This window comes from Balaenoptera ricei, chromosome 2 (assembly GCF_028023285.1).
Source record: "Balaenoptera ricei isolate mBalRic1 chromosome 2, mBalRic1.hap2, whole genome shotgun sequence".
NCBI classification, from domain to species: Eukaryota; Metazoa; Chordata; class Mammalia; order Artiodactyla; family Balaenopteridae; genus Balaenoptera; species Balaenoptera ricei.
The window spans coordinates 119,245,924-119,271,269 of NC_082640.1; the positions used below are offsets into that span (position 1 = coordinate 119,245,924).

A 25,346-nucleotide genomic window follows, 5' to 3' on the forward strand; every position below is an offset into this window, starting at 1 on the left:
ACAAGAGGATACAGGAAGCAAGATGAGTATTGAAGATTTGCTCTCAATATAATTGGTGAGAAAATGATGTTCTGAATAAAGCAATGTCACAGGCAATGATAATGGAGAGGAGTAAGAAATTTTTCAAGAGCTTTTTAAGAGGTAGACTCAACCTTCTTTTTCAGCTTCTTTAGGAGTAGACTCAACAGGATTTAGTAGACAGTAGACAGAGGGAGATGGGAGAGGGAAGGAAGAGTCCAGTACAGGACCCTGATTTCTGATATAGGAGCTGTTTGAAGAACTATGGCATGATGTGGATATTCAATCCAGAATGAGGTGGTGGCAGGAGGGGTAGAGCAGTTGCAAGGAGAGCGCTACGAAGTGAGAAGCATGTGAAAAGGTGGTGGAGGAACACCTCTACAATTTGCATGAAACTGCACACGCTCTAAAAGGAACATTGTTTCATATCATGTGACTAAGTACAGTGAATAATTATCTCGTGTGATTTACTCTCTCAGGGATTATTCCTAATTTATTTTAATAACATTTATTTCTATATAAATTTGACTGATATGTTTAGTTGTGATTGAAGCTTAGATAGAACTCAGGTCTGGTACTAAAATAAAAACTCACCATTATTTCCTGTGTTAATCTCTTAAAATAATCCCATTTCTGTCAAGCAAACATATAAATCATTCTCCCATAAAAGAGGCTGGAAACCAGGTTTTTCTCTATTTCTCCCCTCATATTCCAGTCCTACTGTTTCATCTTTTTAATCTCTCTCATATGCAGAAGATCCCAAAGCAATCCTGAAAGACACAAAAGTAGAAGTGAACAAATAGACATATATTCTTGGGTGGGAAGACTTAACATCATAACTATGTTAACACAATAAAAATATCATTAGGTTTTCTTTTTCCTAAAGCTAAACAGAGTTTAGTTGGAAAAAGAAGTAGTAATAACCCTAAAATAAAAGATAACTCTGAAAAAGAGAAGAATGAGAAAAATTTATCCCTAGAAGTTGTTGGTACATATTACAAAGCTTCCGTAATTAACCAGTATGGAATCCACGCATGAAAAGATTAGTAACATAACATAAAAGGTGAAAATGTTTACAGTGACTTTAAAACACAAGAATTTGACTGTGTATCCTTAGCTGGATATATTCATAGGTCCAAAAAAATGAAACTTGAAAAAATAACTGTACAGTCTGAGGATTTGTATTGTAGGTAGCAGTACTGTATTGCTACTATGAGACTGTTGTCTTTGTAGCAAGGGAAAAGACAGATAAAGGATTTATATGAGTATCATTAAAAACAAGGAGTGTTAGCATAAGAGAAACAAACAGGAAACAAATGTAAGATCAATACATTTAGGTAAAAACCATATACTCCTGAATTTGAATTGGAACTCATAATAAATATAAATAATATGAACTAACAATAAGCTTTATCTTTAAAAAGTACACATTTCTTGGCCTTGGCCTCTAGAAACATAAAAACAATGACTAACTCTATAGCAACGAGCACACCTAGAATTCATTTGCGGTCTCTAAATACCATTTCACAGTAATAAAGTATCCTTGGAGAATGGTTGATTCTGACTGCTGAGTAGAAAACTTAAAAAAAGATGATCCTGGGACATCTTGTCATACAGGAAAGAAAGCTCTCAAAGGCTACTAGGGTTGTATCAAAAAGATTCAGAAGTCAATTTAAAAAGGTTTCCTATGGGGCAAAGATAGGACAATTTGAACATCAATAAGGATAACTGCAGTAGATTGAAATACATCAAACGTACCTTAATGCATGAGTTCATAATAATTCTTTTAAAATAAAGAAAATCATTGGTAACTTTGGAGAAGGCTAGAAAACCAGTTCATTTTTTTGAGAACTAGTACATAAAGAGCAATAGATACTTATCCTGCATTTCCTATATAAACTATGAGTCAAGGTAATCAAATTATTGATGTTTGTATTTATAATATTTCAATTAATAAATTAAAATGAATGATGGAATTAGAATATCATCACTTTTTAATAGTTGCTATAACACACGAAAAAAAGAGACAAATATTATGTGCCCCTTGATACTACACAGCACAACCTATAAAAAATTCTTGCCCTCACCTCCACCAAAAAAAAAAAGACCTAAATCTGATCAAGCTTTTAAATATAACAACCATTTTCTGGGAAATATAGGAGATGGACGATCATTGTAAATATTACCGTGAGTGTGTAATCAGCAAATATTGTCTGCGTCTTTAATAAATAAATTTCAAGATAAATTAAAAAAATAGAAGATAAAACTAAAGATTAAAAATATTTATGAAACATCATCAACCAATTACAATAAATGGACCTTATTTGAATAGTGATTCAAAGAAATGAATTACAAAAAAATTTCAAATAAAAAAGGGAAATTTGAACACTGACTACATGTTTAGGATTGTTCAGAAATAGTTAATTTTTCAGGTATGATAAAATTTTTTAGGTATTATGGTTATGTTTTTTAATGAGTCCTCATCTTATCATTTAGAAATTTATAGTCATAAAACCTGTAGTCACATTAGGTAGGTAGGAATAGAGATAAGATTGGTCATAAATTAATAATTTTTGAGGCTGGGTGGTAAATATTTGGGGGTTCATTATATTATTCTACTTTTTTTTATTTTGAAAATTTTTGTAATAAAAGGTAAGAAAAAATCTTCTATTATTTTCTCTTTCTCACATCAGGTTCTTGTTTTGCTTTCCTAAAAGATTGCCACAGTAACTAGTCTTACCAACCTGAACTTTTACCCAGAACATACTCATTTAGATTCATCTTAAAACTTTCACACACAACTTTCCACCAGTAGCTACTTTGCACAAAACTTATAAGTGATTCCTCACTTTCCTCAAAATAAACGATCATAAGTTTATTCAAAATAAACTTAGTTTGACATCAAGGATAACTTACAATCTGTTTCCATTCAACTCTTTGACCACTTCCTTTATTTCTCTTTGTGAACCCAATGCTTTAGTCAAAGCAGTCTATTTGTCCACTTGTCTACTTGTCCTTAAAAAAGATGTGGGAGCTCCACCTCCACCTTTGCTCTTGCCATGCTCCCTGTCTGAGTAGTTGCCCTTCCTCTATATTTATCTTATTTATTCCTCAAATGCCTATTCAAGTCTCATCTCCTCCATGTCGCTTTTCCCGAAGACTTTTCAACTATGGTCAACTCTTTCTTATTTGAACTTCAGTAGCAATTACTTTCCTATAACTCATTTTATCACATGCTACTCTTCATAGCTAGTGTATTTTAATGAACTTACTCTACCTCTTTGATAGCAGGGACTAGGTCAGATTTCTATGTACTTAAGCACAAACTGCAGCGCCTTATACATAGTAATTATTCAATAAACGTTTGTTGATGTCGTTGCTGTTAGTGCCACCATTATCATTGGTTGTAGTAGTGATGGTGGTGATGGCAATAATGATAAAAGGAAGTTTATTTATCAGAATCCCAGAAATTCTTCATTGAGATGGTGTTGGACCTAAAGATTTATAGCTGAGTTAGAGAGTATTGATTCATAAAACTGTAAATTCAACTTTTCTGTGGTCCTAGAAGTCTAGTCCATATGTCCCAATAACTTAATCCTGCTAATTAAGATGGTTTAAAAGATGCAAACAGGGACCTCCCTGGTGGTCCAGTGGCTAAGACTCTGCGCTCCCAATGCAGGGGACCTGGGTTCGATCCCTGGTCAGAGAACTAGATCCTGCATGCCGCAACTAAGAGTTCGCATGACACAACTTAAAAAAGATCCCGCATGCCACAACTAAGACCCGGTGAAGGCAAATAAATAAATAAATAAACATTTTTTGTAAAAGATGCAAACAAGCAAAAAGAAAAACCAAACAAAATCCTATTTCCAAAATTCCTCATTGGCTTTATACTACTTGAAGAATTACAAATGTCTTAATATAGCTTTAGAGGTTTACAATCTGCTCTAAAATCCAGAATCAAATTTCATTCTCATTATTTCCCTGTATATACACTCTGCTTCAGTTAAAATAGTCTAATTTTAAATATCATTGGAAACTTTCCTGTTCTATTTCCATTAAACTTCCTTAGTTTAGAGCTTCAAATTTCTTGGATTTTTTCAATTCCTTTTCTAAACAGTGACCTGGTCTCCAGGCATGCTCCCTTCCAGTTCATTCTTTACCCAACCTTCACCAAAGCCCAAGAAAGATTTATCCTGCTTAAAATTCTTCTATGACTGTCTTAGCTATAAAGGCTAAATGTCTTAACATGGGGTACAAGACCTGTTATGATATTCACTTTCATTACTTCAAATGCCTGCTATATGCTAAGGGCTTCCTATAGAGTGGCAAACAGTGTACGACCTGGCCCCATGAGCTTATTGTGTAGTGAGGGAAAAAGGGAAAAAATCAACACACATAAATATATAATAAAGAACAACAGCTATGACAGAAAAAAATGCCAGGAGAAAGAAATTTAGGGAGACATAAATTAGACTGATCAGAAAAGGCTGAGGTAACATTTACTCTGTTTCCTTCATGTGGAGAAAAAGTTACAGAAGATAAAGACTGAGAAGGCTCTGAGGCTAGAAAGAGCAGTGAAGTTACAAATATATACCATCTCTTTGTGTTCATTACCTGCTTGATATAATATTAGTTTTTAGAAAAATTGATGGTCAGAAGGCTCTCAATATAAATTATGATAACCCTTTGTATTACACACTGTAAATATTTTTCTATTCTGCCATGTGTCTTTTATGTTTATAAACATCTTTTTTCTATCAGAAGTTTAAAATTTCAGCAGTCTTCCATAGGTCTATGGCTTTGCATTTCTTGCTTTCAATACAAGATTATTATAAATATTCAGATAGATCTTCTTTTCTATTCTTACAGTTTTTTTAAACATTTAACTATTTAATCCACCTGATTTTATTTTTGACATAACATATGAGAGGGAAACTGTTGTTTTCTAAGTGGTTAGCCATTTATTGAATAATAATAAGGATTAGCATTTATTGTGGTTTACTATGAGCCAGACACTCTGCCAGATGCTTTACATTTATTATCTCTGTTAATTCTCATAACCCAACAAGGTAGGTAAGTGTTATACTCCCCTTAACTTTCATATAAGGGAGCTGAAGAACAGTTAAGATTTGCTCAAGGTAATACAGCTATTAAACATAGCTGGAATTAGAACCAAGAGTTATGACCCAAGAATCCATTCTCTTCACAAGTGCATTGTACTGACTCCCAAAATTCTTCTCTTGCCCATAGATTTGAAAGTTTTCCTTTTTCATATAATAAATTTTTATTATATGTATTGAAATATGTTACTACTTATGCTGTTTCTGGACTTTATTTACATATATACATACATATTTTCATATATATGCTTATGTGCGATAGTTTTAAGGTGAATAAAGGACTGGTGATTAGTGTTCCATGTTTCTATGCTTCTATTAATGGATTCCTTTAATCAAATTATTTTTTCATACTAAAATGTGTTCACTACTTTTACTCTCAAAATTATCTCCTCAGTTTCTCTGCTATTTTTCTTATATTTTCTCACATTTTCCTACACCCAACTTGATCATAGAATTTGAACTAATAATATTAAACCCCATACATGGTTTTCGACTACTTTTGTCGTTAAGTCCACTCATGTAATATAAGAAGAGATTAGTTTCTAACTGCTATCTACTGTTCTGATGTATTATAGTTTCATGATATTGAATACATTGAAAAATTAGAAAAACATTCTTCTTGGTTCCCACTCTAAAAACATAAATGTTATTTGCTCCCAGGGTGTGTTACACACAAACTTCAGTTGTATTTTGAAAGAATGCAATATCTGTTACACATTGTGATCTCTTGAGATATTCTTTAAAAGGAACATTCTTTAAGAGGAATGTTTCTCTATAGGATTATTGAATTTCCATAGGCTCCATTTTTCCTTCCTTTGCAGAGCTGCTGAATTAATCAGAATTGCCACGTGCTCTCTTAGAGACTCCTTCAAATGACTTCTCTCAACTTAATATACTTATATTAGATGAAGCTATCAGTGAGTTATTGGGACATATTCCCTGCTCTGTACATTGCAGACTAACATTGAATTGGCCACTTAAGAAAACTGCATTAACTCTTTCAGGCCACCAGGGTGCCATTTAGGGCCCTCATGTAACATTTTCCTTAAACTAGGTCATCATGATGTCATTTAATCATTTTAGAGCAGTGAAATAGATATTTATGAGATGGCCCCTACTAGTCTGAAAGGATTAGTGTAGATCTCCAAAGCCTATGACCTGTTCCAAAGCCAAATGGGATGATCTTCTCTCAGTGTGCCAGTGATTTTCCAGTTCTAGCTACAATTCTCAGAGAGAATGTGCAGCATTTAACGATGGAAAGGAAATCAGTTGAAATTCCACTACCTAGTTCAATAAAAATTATTCACTGAAAAATTATTCTTGTTCTCTCTTCATTCCATTCCTGTTTTCAAGGCATAGCTCTAGCCTAGTTCAGGGCATATTAGCTGGTTGTCTATCCTTACCAGAAGATACTCACCTAAGAGAAATTGTCACTAATGGTAGAATCATAGCGCTGGAAGCTACCTTTTGAAACTATCTGGTTAAAATGGAGTTCTCCAAGTAGAGCCCTTGTTAAATTATCTTATATTAATAGAAATTATCCTGCTTTTAAAGTTCTCCAAATTTTCTTTCACTAATACGACACTATTCTATATTGAGATAAAATTCCCTTTCTGGTGTCTTACTGAACATGTTAGGATTTGGGGAAAATATCATCTAGCCGTTCTCTGTACAAATTTCTCTACTAAGTAAAAATCTTTTGACCTAATCGTGCAAGATCTGTGAAATTGTCAGAATATAATATTTTTATAGCCCTTAGCACAACCTACAGGAGATGTGTGGGAAACTGTTTATATTGTCACTTTTTGTGACAATATAATGAGGTGAATGCTCTAGAAATTGGGAAAAAAAATACATGAAAGAAAATGTTTCACTGCATTAGAATAAAATTAGCCTTTAAAAAATTCTCCAAATTTCCATTTCCATATCTATTATCTGCCTATTTTTAACTGGTTCAAATTCCCAGATATGCATTTATTTATCAATTCTGTGCAGAACTTTTATATAATGCAAGGAATGAGATTATACCTTGTGATGTCATGTTGCTGTATTTAACAGATATTTCAAATTGTAGTCATTCTCACATCACTGTTCAGAATCGAACACTTCTCTATGTAAATAAGGCCGCCTGTCCCACAGTTGTTCACTTTCCATGATTCAAAAGCAAGATAATGGAACTGGAAGAAAAACAGTATTTTAGATTAGGGAAAGCAAGGTTTTCCAATTTTTATGGGGAAAAATTCAGGTTTAATTTGATTTATGTTCATAATTTTCCAGAACATTTTCTTATTAGACTTCTATAAAAACACAGTACTTACTGTTACATTTCCCATCTTCATCTGCAAGTAGGAGAGTGTCCTTTAGGCTTAAAGCTCCATTCAAAATGCCACGCTAACTATAAAAACGGGTTTGTTTGCACTTATATACTTAGCTCCTTATTCCGGCCATTGTGTGTTTTACACATCGCATAACGGAGATCTATATTCTGAGTGCTCAAGGCAGTCTTATGTGGGTTTGTCTCTGAGCCAGATTTATCTTCGTATTTCCCATTATAGCCTGAAAGAACCGTATTAAGGAAACCTTTCTTTTCAGTTCCCGCTTGTGATTGCTAACATATCAAATTTATTCCTTCGTAATCCAGATCATTTTCCAGCAGCTTTGAGGGCTGCATGTAGTAGTTTGTCAGAGAGCTCATAGTAACCCTACACTGACAGACCAAAAAGCCCTTCGACTGTCACTTTATGTCATTAACAATTTTCTAAAGCCATTACAGATGGGATGGACTGATTAGAACTGAGGAGGGAGGATCTTTTTCCCAGCCAGAAATATCCCTTGAGACTTTCACGCCGTGTGAAGTTTCTAGTGATTAATGGGAGAAAAATAAGGCCGCCTGTCTCACAGTTGCCATAGACTTTATTTGGGAAAGAGCTTATTTATATTTGGTGAACTCTCTGGATAACTAAACATTAACTGGCTAACTTAAAATACAGATAGAGCAATAGATTTCAAATGATATAATACATGTCAGTTTTAGGTCCTGAGGTTGGATTTTTTTCTCCTTGTTTGAGTATAGCTATTATAATTTAATGTCAGCACTGTTCTAAGATGAAAGTGTTTATCTTCCCCTGGCCTTTTTCCCTCCTCTTCTGCTGTTTTATTTCTGTAAATGAAAGCTACAGCTGGAATATTGTTTTACTGCAAATCTCACACCAGCACTGTCAGTTGTGATGTGACACCAGAGATTCTTATCTGTAGGTTGGGTTGGAATTATTAAACATTCTCACATTGTGCAAAGTGTTGGGGATGAACAGCAGGGCAGTGAGGTGCATCCAACACTTCTGTCTTTCCCACCTGATCCTTGAAATATGACTCCTTTAAAGGGCTAATGTTCACTTTCTATAGCTTTATATAGAGAAGTGACAGTACTCAAGAAGTAACATGAACTGAAAATTATAGCAACTTCCCATCCCTCTGTCTTAATGCATGCTTTCAAAAGCAATCTTAATGGTAGACCTCATTTGAAAAGAAAACATTTGGCCATTTGTGATTAAGAACAATGAGATTTTTATGAAGAAAAATTGCTGGCAGCCTAAATATTGGAAAATATTTACATTTAGTTTTTCACTTCTTTTTTTTCAAATAACCTTTCCTATGGCTATGATACCACAGCAAAGCATTTTATCAAATTAAAGTGAGAACTGAGCCCCATGCTTTTCTTTTATGAAAATTATTATTAAAACTGTGAAAACATAAGTGCTCTTACATTATTGCAGGTACACACCATAATTATGTATTATTTGCCATCTTGCTAATGCTTAACAAGACAGGGAATTTTCATCTTCAAAGCAGTCCATAAATGTTAATCACTGTGACACTTCTGGAAGGCTGGAAAGAAATAGTGCCTACAGTTTAAAGATAAGGAGACAGAAGGGAGATGAAGTGATTTGTTCAGGAGCACTCATCCGGCTGTGACACTCAAGGGTTCCTGGATTCCAGCTTGGAGAGGACATTAAATCCATTTCTCAGAGCCTTGACTTCAAATACACATAAAGGCTCCTGGGTCACTTAAATGCTCTGCTTCAAAGTTAACACTTATACTCTGTAGAGAGATACTTCCAAAAGTTGTATAGGGCAAATCAGAGCTGTGGAATGATATTTAGGTTACACAAATTTTCCTAGAAAGTCCAAAATATATGTCCTGTGTTCTTTGTTTGCTTGAAATAGGAATGGATAGCTAAAGTGCTCTATTAAATAGGACTCTTTGGTTACAAGTCCCCAAAAGCAACTGAATTAGTGTGGTTGCAAGTGATCAAAGCTATGGTTCCAGATAAAATACAGGATATCCAGTTACACTTGAATATCAGATAAACAACGAATACATTTTTAGTGTAAGCATATCCCAGATATTGCAATATCTTTATCTATGTGATAGTCAAATGTAACTGGGCATCCTGTATTTTTATTTACTAACTCTGGCAACCCTAATCAAAACTCAGTTTAAACAAGCTTACGTATATATGAGAATTACTGACTCAGAAAATCTAAGAAAGGTTTAAACATAAAAAGGGCAAAAAGGTCAAAGATGCAGCTAGTCTAAGGATCAGCTAGAAGTGACAACATGAATATCTTCAGTATTTACTCCTTATTGTGCATCCTGTGGTGGCTGCAGAGTCACTGCACACTTGCATCAGTGGGGAAAAAAAATGCTTACATTTAATGCGTTTTGTGTTTGGAAAATTTGCCGGTGGGGAGAGAGTGGTCTAATGTTCTTCCTGCTTCCAGATTCAGAAATACCAGGGAAAAGCTGTGATGGGTCTAGACCTGGGCAGGTGGCCAACCTCTGGCGTAGTCAACTATGATCATTGCATAGGTCATTGAATATAAAAATATAGCACCTTCCACAGAAACTAGATGAGTAGAGTAAGACTAAGAAGCAGAGAAAAGGAATGATTTCTAAAGGAACGAGCACGCTGCTCCCAAATATAATGGGGTTTTTGGCAGGCAGATAGTAGGCAACAAACACAAATATACATTCCAAGTCAAATTAGTTCGTACAAAATGGGGCTTTTATTGAAAGGATGCAATGTTATCTTTAAAGAACACATGGGAGGGAGGACATCTAGGCATTACAGAAGACCTGGACAATCAACAGGAAGGCCATTAGGACACACTCTCTCTACCTCCTGTTTGTCTCTCTTTTTTTTTTTTTTTTTTTTTTTCTTTTCTATTTTAATTGTTTAATCTCTGCAGACTGTCTGAGCATGTCTGGTCCAAGTAGTCACAGATACATAGCAGTACCAAGTATTACACAGATAACATGCTGGAGGCACACCTCATAGACAGCCTGGCTAGGAATAAGGGGACATTTGAGAAAGTTTAAGGAGTAGAGTACAGTCTTCTGAGATAGGCTATCTATTACATTCTGATATTTTAAAATAAGAAGTGTTACTACTTGTTTTCTTTATTTCTAGGCCCCTCGGGAAAGTACATATTTTCATCTCCTATCATTTCCTTTCCTAAATTAACTGTCCCCTTGGGACGCCCACTCTCAGGAAAAACATGTAACAGTCATATTGATCCACAGCGCTGCAATGACCCATAGATCACTACAGGACACAATCTGAGTGGCCACATTCTATGAATTCCATAAGCAGGGGTTCCCTACACTTACTAATAAAATAGCAATATCTTTCCAGCTAATTGCCTAAAGGTTTTACCCTAAAAAGAACAGTCTAAGATGCATTTGTCATGTACACTTAGAGAATATGATGAATTTGTAGCATGAACAGCTTGTCTCTTTGACTTAATACTGACAAACATTCAATTTGAAATTTGAAGAGGTAATGGTGGTAGTTACAAGGAAATGAAAAGCTTCAAAGCTTCACATTTTCTTGGCATGACCTCTACAACAGCATCTGTTCTTGTCTTTTTGTTGTTGTTGTTGTTGTTTTTTAATTCTTGAGTAATACTAGGAAGTTGCTAGACCAGATGAACTTCCTATGACCTATTTAGTAGACCCAAACAATTAGCAAATGGTTATTCAATCACTCCCAAGAGTAGATTTATGCTAGACAAGTAGAATATCATGGCCTTTTGATTTATTTTATATAACCTTCCATGTACACTTTTTCTTACAATGCCTGGCAGGTAGCCAGTGAGAGGAGACATGGGCTGTAGTATGGCTTTCCATAGGATATAGAGATGATATGGTGTTATTTTCCATTGCCTCCAATTCCATTCACTAGACAGTCTTCACCTCTAGACTTAGGAGGGCTGACCCTGCAGACTTCATTTCCCTGATTGTTAGGAAAGATCAGCAGCAATGGTAGGTGAATCTTAGAAGTGAGTGTGATCTTCCAGAGATGTATATAGACTGAGAACAATGGAAGATGGGATCCTGAGGTATACCTGTGTATAATGAGGAAGAGGAGCCCATAATGGAGACTGAGGTTTAGCATTTAAGTGGCAAAATACTAAGAGAAAAATGGGATGAGAGAGTCACAGAACTGACAGAAAAAGGGAATATCAAAGAGGGACGGACCAATAGCATCAAATGGTACAAAGAGGATCCTGGAAATCATCTAGTGAATTAGTCATGTTAGAAGTCAACAGTGACACTCCAGAGAGCAGTTTCAGTGGTTGGGGAAAGTGGTGGGGAAAGAAATCAGAACATAATAAGTTAAAAAGATAGGAAGTAGAAAAGTTTAGAAAATGAGAATCAACTACCCTTTTAAAAAGCTTGGCTGTGGCCAAGCTAAGTATAAACAGTAATGCATATTTTAATGTGAACTTAAAATTCTCTATGCTTAAGAATAAGTGGATAGAAAAAGTCACCAACGACCTGATTAAGACTTCATACGATAGTTCCTGGGAACTCAAAAAGGCAATTGCTACTCCTCAGTTTTTCTTTTGGGAACAACACTACTTAATTCTTAGTCATTTCCAAAGCACCTACCTGAAGGTCAATCCAACAAAGAGAAGAAAAGAGATATTATATATGAATTTTTCCCCTTTTCCATAAGTCATTTACTGAGATTTTTAAAAAACTCCCGCATATCCCCAAGAGTAGAAGACATATAATATCAGTAGTTTGTGTTTAGGTAATGTGGATTATAGTAAAATAATCTGTCAATAACAGGTTCTGTCATACTTTCTCACTAAAGATGCTGTTGTACAGTACCAAAATGACAGAAAATTGAGGCAGAAGTTTACATTATTCTGTCTTTGTTTTGGAACCTTTAGCCTTCCCCTCCTGGTCTGTTTTATACTTCTCTGAAGTAGTGATACTTTCTCTCAACCCACCTTCTCTGGGGTCCTGTCTAAAGTGCTGGCAAAGAAAGATCTGATAAACTCATTCACACTAAAAAATGACGGCAAAGCAGCCTAACCTGTCACCTCTCCCAAGATGGCTGTATATCTGAGACCTAAGTCCAGGAATGAATTTCAAATTGAAGAATTTTAGTTGTGTAGGAGGATGAAGCATTAGAGCTAGGCCTGGTCCTATCAGAATATCACAAATAGGATTTATTCTACCTAAATATATGGCCAATATTACATAATGTTTTCAGTTAAAAGAGAAGATACTCTCAGGAAATAGATTTCTGTGATGTAAGGGACAAATTTGTTTTTCAATGATATTTTAGAAATATGTCCCAATGAGGTAATCACCAGATTTTCATTTACACATATGTGACTACACAGTTCCAGATTTCAAAGGAGTTTGTGGAGCAGGCTGACCTTTTGACATCGTCACAATTCTATGGCTATTGTTTATAAAAATGTGTGAAGACATCGACAGATAACTGGATAAAGAAGATGTGGTATATATATAAAATGGAATACCACTCAGCCATAAAAAAAAACGAAATAATGCCATTTGCAGTGACATGGATGGACCTAGAGATGGTCATACTTATTTCTGAAATAAGTCAGAAAGAGAAAGACAAATACCATATGATATCACCTATATGTGGAATCTAAAATATGACACAAATGAACTTAACTATGAAACAGAAACAGACTCACAGATAAAGAGAACAGACTTGTGTTGCCAGGGGAGGGGGTGTGGAGGAGGGAGGGATTGGGATTTGGGGTTAGCAGATGCAAACTATTATATATAGAATGGATAAACAGCAAGGTGCTACTGTATAGCACAGGGAACTATATTCAATATCCTGTGACAAACCATAATGGAAAAGAATATGAAAAAGAATGTGTATATATATATAACAATCACTTTGCTGTACAGCAGAAATTAACACAACATGGTAAATCAATTATATGTCAATAAAATACATTTTTTTTAAAATGTGAGAAGATTTCAAAGAAAATGGTGGAAACTTAATAAAAGTTTTTCAATATTGATCAGGCTGTAACATCTAATTAACATGTTGAAGGCTACCACTTCATTTAGATGAATGGCAGGCCTTGACTGGCAGCCACAAGACAGCTCATGAACATGATTACAACAAAGTAATTTGCCTTTGTCAGAGAGAGGCTTTCAGTAATAGTGTTCTCTTGGCTTAATAAAGTTAAGCACCACTTATAATGGGTACTTCACTTTGCTTCTCTCTATCATATAGCGTGTTGGTTGTTCTGTTCTTAGAGCAGACATCTGCGTAGGTGTTCATTTGTACTCTCCCACTGTGTAGGTACTTAAATTCTCAAGCTTCTAGCTATAAAATAGTTACACAAAATGCAGTGTGAATTTTTATAAGCTGGTATTCATCATCATCACCTAATGTACCAAAGATTTATACTTCCCAATATCATATATTTTGACTCATGCATGCATGCATTGAAAAAGCCCTCTGTATTTTGATACAAGTGTTAAAAATATAATCACTGAAAAATGTGAGCTATATAAGTTAAAAACAACTAGCCTCCGTCTTGAAACATCACAGAGAATTTATGAAATGCATAGACTGTAGGAAGATATTTTAAATAATGACAGGTTTGATTACAATTTTATCAATAGTGATATGTAACTTAGAAAGTTTTATTGATAAAAAGTTTGATATTCTATTATTCCAAAAGTTATCTTTTTAAAAAACTTTTATTTTATATTGGAGTATCATTGATTAAGAATGCTGTTTAGTTTCAGGTGTACAGCAAAGTGATTCAATTATACATATACAAGTGTCTATTCTTTTTCAAATTCTTTTCCCATTTAGATTATTACAGAATATTGAGCAGAGTTGCCTGTGCTACACAGTAGGTTATGGTTGGTTATCTATTTTTTTTTTTTTTTTTTTTTTTTTTTTGTCTGTGCCACATAGCTTATGGGATCTTCCTGACCAGGGATTGAACCCAGGCCACTGCAGTGGAAGAACTGAGTCCTAACCACTGGACTGCCAGGAAATTCCCAGTTATCTATTTTAAATATAGCAGTGTATATATGTTAACCCCAAATAGAGTATTGAGTAGAGTCTGGTTTTGGTATCAGGGTGATGGTTGCCTCATTGAATGAGTTTGGGAGTGTTCCTTCCTCTGCAATGTTTTGGAATAGTTTCAGGATAGGTGTTAACTCTTCTGTAAATGTTTGATAGGATTCAACTGTGAAGCCATCTGGTCCTGGACTTTTGTTTGTTGGGAGTTTTTAAATCACAGTTTCAATTTCAGAACTTGTGATTGGTCTGGTCATATTTTCTATTTCTTCCTGGTTCAGTCCTGGGAGACAGTATCTCTCTAACAATTTGTCCATTTCTTCTAGGTTTTCCATGTTATTGGTGTATAGGTGCTTGTACGATCCTTTGTATTTCTGTAGTGTCCATTGTAACTTCTCCTTTTTCATTTCTAATTTTATTGATTTGAGCCATCCCCCATTTTTTCTTGACGAATCTGGCTAAAGGTTTGTCAATTTTGTTTATCTGTTCAAAGAACCAGCTTTTAGTTTCAATGATCTATTGCTTTCTTCATCTCTATTTCATTTATTTCTGCTCTGATCTTCATGATTTCTCTCCTTCTGCTAACTTTGGGTTTTGTTTGTTCTTCTTTCTCTACTTGCTTTAGGTGTAAGGTTAGGTTGTTTATTTGAGATTTTTCTTGTTTCCTGAGGTAAGATTGTATCGCTATAAACTTCCTTCTTAGAACTGCTTTTGCTGCGTCCCATAGGTTTTGGATCATTGTGCTTTCGTTTTCATTTGTCTCTAGGTATTTTTTGATTTCCTCTTTGATTTCTTCAGTGATCTGTTGGTTGTTTAGTAGCATATTGTTTAGCCTCCATGTATTTATGTTTTTTACAGTTTTTTTTTCTTGTAGTTGATTTCTAATCTCATAGCATTGTGGTCAGAAAAGATGCTTGATATGATTTCAACTTTCTTAAATTTACTGAGGCTCGCTTTGTCGCCCAGCATGTGATTGATCCTGGAGAATGTTCCATGTGCCCTTGAGAAGAATGTATATTCTTCTGCTTTTGGATGGAATGCTCTATAAATATCAATTAAGTCTATCTGGTCTAATATGTCATTTAAGGCCTGTGTTTCCTTATTGATTTTCTGTCTGGATGATCTGTCCATTGATGAAAGTGGGGTGTTAAAGTCCCCCACTATTTATGGCTGTTAGTATTTACCTTATATATTGAGGTGCTCTTATGTTGGATGCACATATATTTACAATTGTTATATCTTCTTGAATTGATTCCTTGATCATTGTGTAGTGTCCTTCTTTGTCTCTTGTAACAGTCTTTATTTTAAAGTCTATTTTGTCTGATACGAATATTTCTACTCCAGCTTTCTTTTGATTTCCGTTTGCATGGAATACCTTTTTCCAACCCCTTTCAGTCTGTATGTGTCCCTAGCTCTGAATTGGGTCTCTTGTAGACAGTATGTATATGGGTTTTGTTTTTGTATCCATTCAGCCAGTCTATGTCTTTTGGTTGGAGCATTTAATCCATTTATGTTTAAGGTAATTATCAATAGGTACACTCTTATTGCCGTCTTGTTAATTGTTTTGGATTTGCTTTTATAGGTATTTTTTCTTCCCTTCCTCTTTTGTTCCCTTCTCTTGTGATTTGATGACTAATTTTAGTGTTGTGTTTGAATTCCTCTTTCTTTTTTGTGTGTGTATCTAATGTAGATTTTCAGTTTGCAGTTACCATGAGGTTTTGATATAGCAGTCTATATATAAACAAGATTGTTTTAAGTTGCTGGTCTTTTAATTTCAAATGCATTTCCAATATCCTGCATTTGTGCTCTCCTCTTCTCACAATTGCTGGTTTTGATATCATATTTGTGTGCAGATGATTTCCTATTTTTACTGTACGTTTGCCTTTACTGGTGAGCTTTTCCATTCGTAATATTCTTGTTTCTAGTTGTGGTGTTTTCTTTTCCACCTAGAGAAGTTCCTTTACCATTCATTGCAAAGCTGGTCTGGTGGTGCTGAATTCTCTTAGCTTTTGCTTGTCTGTAAAGCTTTTGATTTCTCCATTGACTCTGAATGAGAGCCTTGCTGGGTAGAGTATTCTTGGTTGTAGGTTCTTTCCTTTTGTCACTTTAAATATAGCCTGCCACTCCCTTCTGGTCTGCAGAGTTTCTGCTGAGAAATCAGCTGATAACCTTATGGGAATTCCCTTGTATGTTATTTGTTGCTTTTCCCTTGTTGCTTTTAATATTTTGTCTTTGTCTTTAATTTCTGTTAATTTGATTACTATGTGTCTCGGCGTGTTTCTCCTTGGGTTTATCCTGCCTGGGACTCTCTGCACTTCTGGACTGGGGTGACTATTTCCTTTCCCATGTTAGGGAACTTTTCAGCTATTATTTCTTCAAATATTTTCTCAGGTCCTTTCTCTTTCTCTTCTCCTTCTGGGGCCCCTATAATGCAAATGTTGGTGCATTTAATGTTATCCCAGAGGTCTCTTAGACAGTCCTCATTTCTTTTCATTCTTTTGTCTTTATTCTGTTCTGTGGCAGTGATTTCACCATTCTGTCTTCCAGCTCACTTACCTGTTCTTCTGCCTCAGTTAGTCTGCTATTGATTCCTTCTAGTATATTTTTCATTTCAGTTATTGTATTGCTCATCTCTGTTTGTTTGTTCTTTAGTTCTTCTAGGTCTTTGTTAAACATTTCTTGTATCTTCACTATCTGTGCCTCCATTGTTTTTCCAAGATCTTGGATCACCTTTACTATCATTACTCTGAATTCTTTATTGGGTATATTGCCTATCTCCACCTCACTTAGTTGTTCTTCTGGGGTTTTATCTTGTTCCTTCATCAGGGACCTATTCCTCTGCCATCCCATTTTGTGTTACTTTCTGTGATTGTGGTTTCCATTCCACAGGCTGCAGGGTTGTGGTGCTTCTTGCTTCTGCTGTGTGCCACCCTGGTGGATGAAGCTGTCTAAGAGGCTTGTGCAGGCTTCCTGGTGGGAGGGACTGGCTCCTGCCCACTGGTGGGTGGAGCTGGGTCTTGTCCCTCTGGTGGGCAAGGCCGTGCTCAGGAAGACTTTAAACAGGCCTGTCTGCTGATGGGTGGGGCTGTGTTCCTGCCCTGCTGGTTGTTTGGCCTGAGGCATCCCAGCACTGGAGCCTACAGGCTGTTGGGTGGGGCCAGGTCTTGGGGAGAAAAGGGTGGCCTCCAGGAGGGCCCATGTCAATGAGTACTCTCCAGAACTACCGCTGCCAGTTTCTTTGTCCCTGCAGTGAGCCACAGCTGCCCCCTGCCTCTGCACGACACCCTCCAATACTAGCAGGTGGGTCTGGCCCAGTCTCTCATAAAACCACTGCTTTTTTCCTGAGTCCTGGTTACACACAAGACCTTGTGTGTACCCTCCAAGAGTGAAGTTTCTGTTTCCTCCAGTCCTGTGGAATTCCTGTGATCAAACCCCACTGGCCTTCAAAACCGGATTCTCTGGGGGCTCTTCCTCCCAATTCCAGATCCCCAGGCTGGGGAGCCTGAAGTAGAGATCAGAACTTTCACTCCTTTGGGAAAACTTGTGTGGTATAATTATTTTCCAGTTTGTGGGTTGCCCACCCGGCGGGTATGGGATTTGATTTTATCGCGATTGCACTCCTCCTACTGTCTCATTGTGGCTTCTTCTTTGTCTTTGGATGTAGGGTATCTTTTCTGGTAGGTTCCAGCATTTTTTGTCCATGGTTGTTCAGAAGTTAGTTGTGATTTTGCTGTTCTCGTAAGAAGAGGTGAGCTCACATCCTGCCACTCCTCCATCTTGCTTCTATCCCCAAAAGTAAATTATCTTAACTGAACATCTTTGGTTTGGGATCTTCAAAAGTATAGAATAAGATTTAGATTTGTCCTTTGAATTTTTTTTAAATGTCATTCTACTCTAAAATTACTCTCGTGTAACAGTCAATCATTACATACTTTAAGTTGAATAAAAAGTATAGTAATTTATCTCTAAGTTGAACTTGGATATAGAATCTAGTAAGATTTTTATTCTTGATTTAAGTAATGATAATATATATTTGGAAAATATTCATTGTTACCTGAAGCATTACTTGTAGAGTATTGGTATGAAGCCCTCTCCCCTTTTTTTTAAACTTCATTAATTTTTTTGTTCTTTCTAGCCTCCTTATATGTAATTTTTCTCTCTTGGGAAGACTGTTGAAACATCAAAGTAAGGTCTCCTAGGAATGCTTGTACTTCTGAAAGCTTGGTCTTATCCACCCTGCCTTTGTCTCCCTTGCATTTTTGTGTAAGCCAGTGACACATCAGGTCTGAAGGAATATGTGATGGAGGAAACCTAGGACAAGAGCCAAAATAATGGGTAGATAAATTGGGTAGAATAGATATTTGAAAAGACATGTAAACACTGGAAATTACATGGGCTTTTTCACAACAGGACACCTTATTTCTTCAACTTGACAATTAAACAACAGCTACCTCCTATGAACTTTTCTTCAAAACACATTTTAAACTTGAGAATCATAGTGAAAAGGTATTGCTTTTCTCCAGGGCTACAGGGAAATTTTGCAAGGGTTACTTAATGGAGGAAGGGGCACAGAGCTGGTGAAATTCTGAACGTTAGACAAGAGATGAATTTACCTACCAACAAGGGGAATTCAGAATGACCCCTGATTACAAGGTAGTGCGCTTTTAGATAGATGTATGTTTGCTTATCTATAATGTTAGGCAGAAAAATTCCCAATTACTTCTCGTGTTTACTATAAGGTAATTTTGAGAAATTATCAGTGGAAGATTTTATAATTCAAACAAGTAACTTTAAGAAACTGGAGTGGTTTGAACAGTGTGTAAAATTATAGAATAATATGCCACGAAGATTTAGGAGTACACATTATTTGTTAGGCTTATAATATGGCTCATGTTGAGTATGGATGATGTTACTGTGCTATTGTACCTAATAGTTACGTTAATTGTTATGGCTTTGGATTTCAGAAGGGAGAGTAACTGCGCTCAGGTTTAACCTCGTTTTTGGAAGATGAAGTGCATTTAAAGCACCCCTAGTTGTACATCTGCACATGATTCTAAATAACAGGAAATCTACTTAGGAGAGAGGCCATGCCAGAATGAAGGAGTAACCTTCAGTGCCATAGGAACTATTTACTCATGTTACTGGGCCTGGTAAGGACAGTACCAGGGTATTTTTGGAGGAGGAAATATTGCTAATACCTGCCTCTGACTTAACAAGGGGTAAGCCCTAAGGGATGCATATCTCTAGGATCAGGCAGAGCCTTCTAGGTTTTAACTGTAGATATTTACTATATCATCTATATCTGTATCCATATCTATCTGTCTGTTATCTATCTGTCTATATTAGAAATATAATTGCACAGGAGATATCACTCATGCTAATATTTACCCAGGATCCAGTCTAATTTGGAAGACGTGGAGCCTATTTCACTCATATAAACTTCATTTTCAGAACTAGGAAGAGTAATTACTACCATCTGTCCTTTGATCCTGACCTTCTCCAAATTCTTCTCAAATTCTTGGACTTTTTTTTTTTTTAATTTTTATTGAAGTATAGTTGCTTTACAATGTTGTGTTAGTTTCTACTGTACAGCAAAGTGAATCAGCTGAACTTATAAATATATTCCCTCTTTTTTGGATTTCCTTCCCATTTAGGTCACCACAGAACACTGAGTAGAGTTCCCTGTGCTATACAGTATGTTCTCATTTGTTATCTATTTTATACATAGTATCAACAGTGTATATATGTCAATCCCAATCTCCCAATTCCTCCCAACCCCCTTTGCCCCTTGGTATCCATGTTTGTTCTCTACATCTGTGTCTCTATTTCTGCTTTGCAAATAAGATCTTCTATACCATTTTTCTAGAGTCCACGTATATGCGTTAATATACAATATTTCTTTTTCTTTCTGACTTACTTCACTCTGAGTGACAGTCTCTAGGTCCATCCACGTCTACAGATGACCCAATTTTGTTCATTTTTATGGCTGAGTAATATTCGACTGTATATGTGTACTACATCTTCTTTACATACTCCTCTGTTGATGGACATTTAGGTTGCTTTCATGTCCTGGCTGCAATGAACATTGTGGTACATGACTCTTTTTGAATTATGGTTTTCTCAGGGTATATGCACAGTAGTGGGATTGCTGGGTCATATGGTAGTTCTATTTTTAGTTTTTTAAGGAATCTCCATACTCTTCTCCATAGTGGCTGTATCAATTTACATTCCCACCAACAGCGCATGAGGGTTCCCTTTTCTCCACATCCTCTCCAGCATTTATTGTTTGTAGATATTTTGATGATGTCCATTCTGACCGCTGTGAGGTGATACCTCATTGTAGTTTTGATTTGCATTTCTCTAATAATTAGTGATGTTGAGCATTTGCCGAAAACTATAAGATACTGATGAAAGAAATAAAAGACAACACAAACAGATGGAGAGATATACCATGTTCTTGGATTGGAAGAATCAATATTGTGAAAATGACTATACTACCCAAAGCAATCTACAGATTCAATGCAATCCCTATCAAATTACCAATGGCATTTTTCACAGAACTCAAACAAAATATTTTACAGTTTGTATGGAAACACAAAAGACCCTGAATAGCCAAAGCAATCTTGAGAAAGAAAAACGGAGCTGGAGGAATCAGGTTCCCTGACTTCAGACTATACTACAAAGCTACAGTAATCAAGACAGTATGGTACTGGCATAAAAACAGAAATATAGATCAGTGGTACAGGATAGAAAGCCCAGAGATAAACCCACGCACCTATGGTCAACTAATCTATGACAAAGGAGGCAAGGATATACAATGGAGAGAAGACAGCCTCTTCAAGAAGTGGTGCTGGGAAAACTGGACAGCTACAAGTAAAAGAATGAAATTAAAACACTCCCTAACACCATACACAAAAATAAACTCAAAATGGATTAGAGACCTAAATGTAAGACCGGACACTAAATCTTTTAGAGGAAAACATAGGCAGAACACTCTCTGACATAAATCACAGCAAGATCTTTTTTGACCCACCTCCTAGAATGAGAATAAAAATAAAAATAAACAGATGGGACCTAATTAAACTTAAAAGCTTTTGCACAGCAAAGGAAACCATAAACAAAACGAAAAGACAACCCTCAGAGTAGGAGAAAATATTTGCAAACGAAGCAACTGACAAAGGATTAATCTCCAAAATATACAAACAGCTCATGCAGCTCAATATCAAAAAAACAAACAACACAATCAAAAAATGAGTGGAATACCTAAACAGACATTTCTCCAAAGAAGACATACAGATGGCCAACAAACACATGAAAAGATGCTCAAATTCTTGGACTCTTTTTCACTCCAAACAAAATTGAGTTGGGGAAACCTTTTCTAGTATTTTATAGTATTACTTTCACATCCAATTTAGGAACATAAATTCAAAAATACAAAGTTATGGAAAGGAGTTAAATACAATTTGTTTTGCTTCTATTTACCTTATTTTATTTTATCCTATTTTTTGAAAACTAATCTGCCTTCAATAGATAACCAATAACTTTGTATCAACTGAATAGATGGAAAAACATATTGGTCAAGGGGCTACCCAGCAATATAGTTTTGCCATCTACAGATCCAAATGTACTAAAACACACTAAAATGAATGCACAGTATGCACTAGAATGAATCCACTGTGAGATTTCATTCCAAACCCAGGATGTTCTGTGACCCTTATTTGAACAGCCTATAGGAGTGGCTGTTTATACAGGTGGCCAGAGAAACAACTACTCTCCAAGTATTTGGACAACCAGATCTAATAAATTTCCTCCTCAGTAGTTTATTGTAGGCACTGGAGATGGAAGTTGGCCACTTGAGATACTAAAGAAATCACAAGTAATCAGGAGGTTAGCTTTAAATGAGGTGCTAGATTCTAAATGCAAGATTAAAAATGCCATACTGTTATGATCTAAAATATCAAAGTAGCTATTTTGTCAATTGTAGTTAGCTAAAAGGATATTACCATTTCTCAATATTTCATCTATTCTTAATCACTGGCAAAACATCAGACCTTTCACAAGTAGATTTGTGTAACAAAATAAGGCTATTTATATACATTAGCAAGCTGCATTTATACTCAGGTACCTGTAATAAATAAGATGTATCTCTTAAAGTTATTCACTGCAAGATGGATGACTGTACAAAAGCATATCAGGTTTTGGTTTAGCCATTGGTAAAATGGAAATAAGGATTGTATTTATTTCAGTTGGCTATCTGGGGATTAAATGAAATAATAGAGTTAAAATGTTTAACATGCCTTGTACAAAGCAAGCTTTCAACAGATTTTAGTTATCATTAGCTTCTTTTTAGTTACTAGTATGTTCAACTATATTTATATAGTAATCACTTAAGTGATCCTCATTATTATGAATAACCCCTTTTGTTATGACCTCTAACCAATTTAGCAAAATCACAAAATTTCTCAAAGTAATCTGGGACTCAGTAATAGTTTCTTACCTCTGCAAAATAGCAATGGTGAGATGCCATTCTTCTGAACCATATTTTACACCAGTGCATGTCTATTAACTCGTCTCCTTGACCATTTCAGAAGCTTCTCTTAAGTCATTCTAGCAAGTCCACCTGTGCTTCAGTTCAGCACAACAAATATCTATTGAGTGTTTACTGTGTTCAAAACATAAGTAAAATATGACCCCTCTTTTCAAAGAGTTTATTAGCTGTGTATAATTTATATTTTTGACCTAGACATATAGTTAAAATGAGCCTGCCTCCATAATGTTATAACTAACCTCTAAGTTTAGATTAACTCTAATTGTTAACCTTAACAGAATTATAGCCCATCTTTTCAAATACTATGTGTCCTTATTACCATATTTACAGATGAAGGAACTGAAACAACAAAGATCAAGTGAGTTGCTCCGTGATTAATGAAGCAAAAAGTAGAACTCACCGTCTCCTCTTATGTTTAACCAAGAGCTCCAGAGATAGTAAATTGTGAACAATTTAAATTAAATTGAAGTGTTAAAACTTATTGGAGCAATTTTGAGATAGGTATTCTAGTTAACAAAGGCTACCCAGACACAAGTTCAGTTATGTGTAGTATGGGTTATACACTAAGAATGGTATAGTTTGCTTCAAACAATGATTAAAAAATAGAAATCGTACCCATCAATGGATATATTTTCTTTTTGAATTTACTGACAAAAAAAGGTGCAGATGGCACCCCAAATAAGAGACTGGCACGGACCAGTATCTTCTCTGTGAAAATGACTAATGTATCATACACTTCTGCCAGAAATACATAAAGAGACTGCCAAAAATGATCATATCATTATCAGCTAGTGTTCCCAATTGTTCACTGTTTGTGTCACATATGGATCTTCTGAAATGCAGAACTCCTACCTAAAGAAACCCTAATATCATTATAAAACATGAACTTTTGCATGTTTTTAAAATGTTTTAAGGAAACTGAATTTGTTCTACTGTAAACAAACATTTTCCTGGTGTCAATAAAACAACAGTGTAAAAAAATGAATGACATTCAAGTTTCAAAAGTTATATTTGTAAGCCAAATTAGAATATAAAGAAAATTTGATCTAAATGTCTGTGTAAATGAATAAGTTTTGTTCTTTCAGCTACTGTATATTTTTGCTAACAGCCATCTACCAAACATCTAGCACTAACCATTTGGTCACATAGAGTCATTGATTTCTCTCAATTTGCAATGCTTTAATAAAGATTAATTGAATGGCATGGTACAATGTACCTAATTCCCATAATATACCCTATGGCATTAACATAGAATATAAAATAAGAGGTTAGTCTGGTTATATATTACACATTAAGCATCTTTCATCTTTTAGTTTCTCATTAGTGAAACCCTGGACCACAAAGTTAGCTGGTTTTCACATGAATATATATATATGTACATAATCAAACAAGGAAGTGAATAGTGATACACACACACATTTACACAAACACATACATGCATGTATATATATACACACACAACCTTTTATACTATCAATTATAAAATAAGAGAGACTGAGACCTAGATCAGTTTTATGTGTAAAATATTTCAACAGAAAAATGATAGTTGGATACAGAAAAGTGTAATTTGAAAAGTAGTCTTGTGGGATGGAGGGCGGGTGAATAGGTGAGAATTTTTAGGACAAGGAAATATTCTGTATGATACTGTAATGGGGGATATATGATACTGTGTGTTTATCAAACCCATAGAACTTTACAGTGCAGAGTGAAACAATGTACGAATTTTTTTTTTTTTTTAATTAGGAAGTCAAGGAATCACAGGATGGATGCAGAATGTGACCAAAAAAAATCTAACTATACTACAAATGTAAGAAATAATCTCACTGAAGAAGGTAAGGGGAAAATACTGCAATAAGGAGCCAGAAATGAGTGGCCTCTTTAGGACTAAAAGCAAAAGGAACTGTGCATAAGTAGTATACCCTGGATCATAAGTTGATTAGGGTTAACAATTCTGAAACCACTATACATGTATACTAAAATTAGATAATTAAGTGAATGGGTGGTGTATGGTGAGAGCCAGATTTCTCACTGTTGGAATGGGAAGTTATAGATAAGCAAGAAAAGGCCAGCATGATTCATGTGGTAATGGATTAGATTTGGAGATATCAATTTGAATATCTATCTATCTAATTTTATATATATATTAGAGAGAGAGAGAATATGTTGCTCTGTCCACTGAAAGGGCCTAAAAGCAATGACACCCCAGTAGCAATGAGTATAACTAGTACCCAGATCTTGGTCTAACACGATTCTCCAATAAAAGGATCCAGA

General features: G+C 35.4%; 1 long non-coding RNA gene across 1 annotated transcript in view; it reads right to left on the reverse strand.

Annotated features, from left to right (window-relative positions):
- Positions 1-622: 622 nt before the first annotated feature.
- Positions 623-25,346, reverse strand: part of LOC132360570 (uncharacterized) — a 128,224-nt gene continuing 103,500 nt past the window's right edge. The window contains exons 3-4 of the long non-coding RNA XR_009501127.1: positions 7,170-7,318; positions 623-788 (exon numbers count right to left, since the gene is read on the reverse strand). This is a non-coding gene — a long non-coding RNA (uncharacterized LOC132360570). The remainder of the gene's footprint in view (positions 789-7,169; positions 7,319-25,346) is intronic.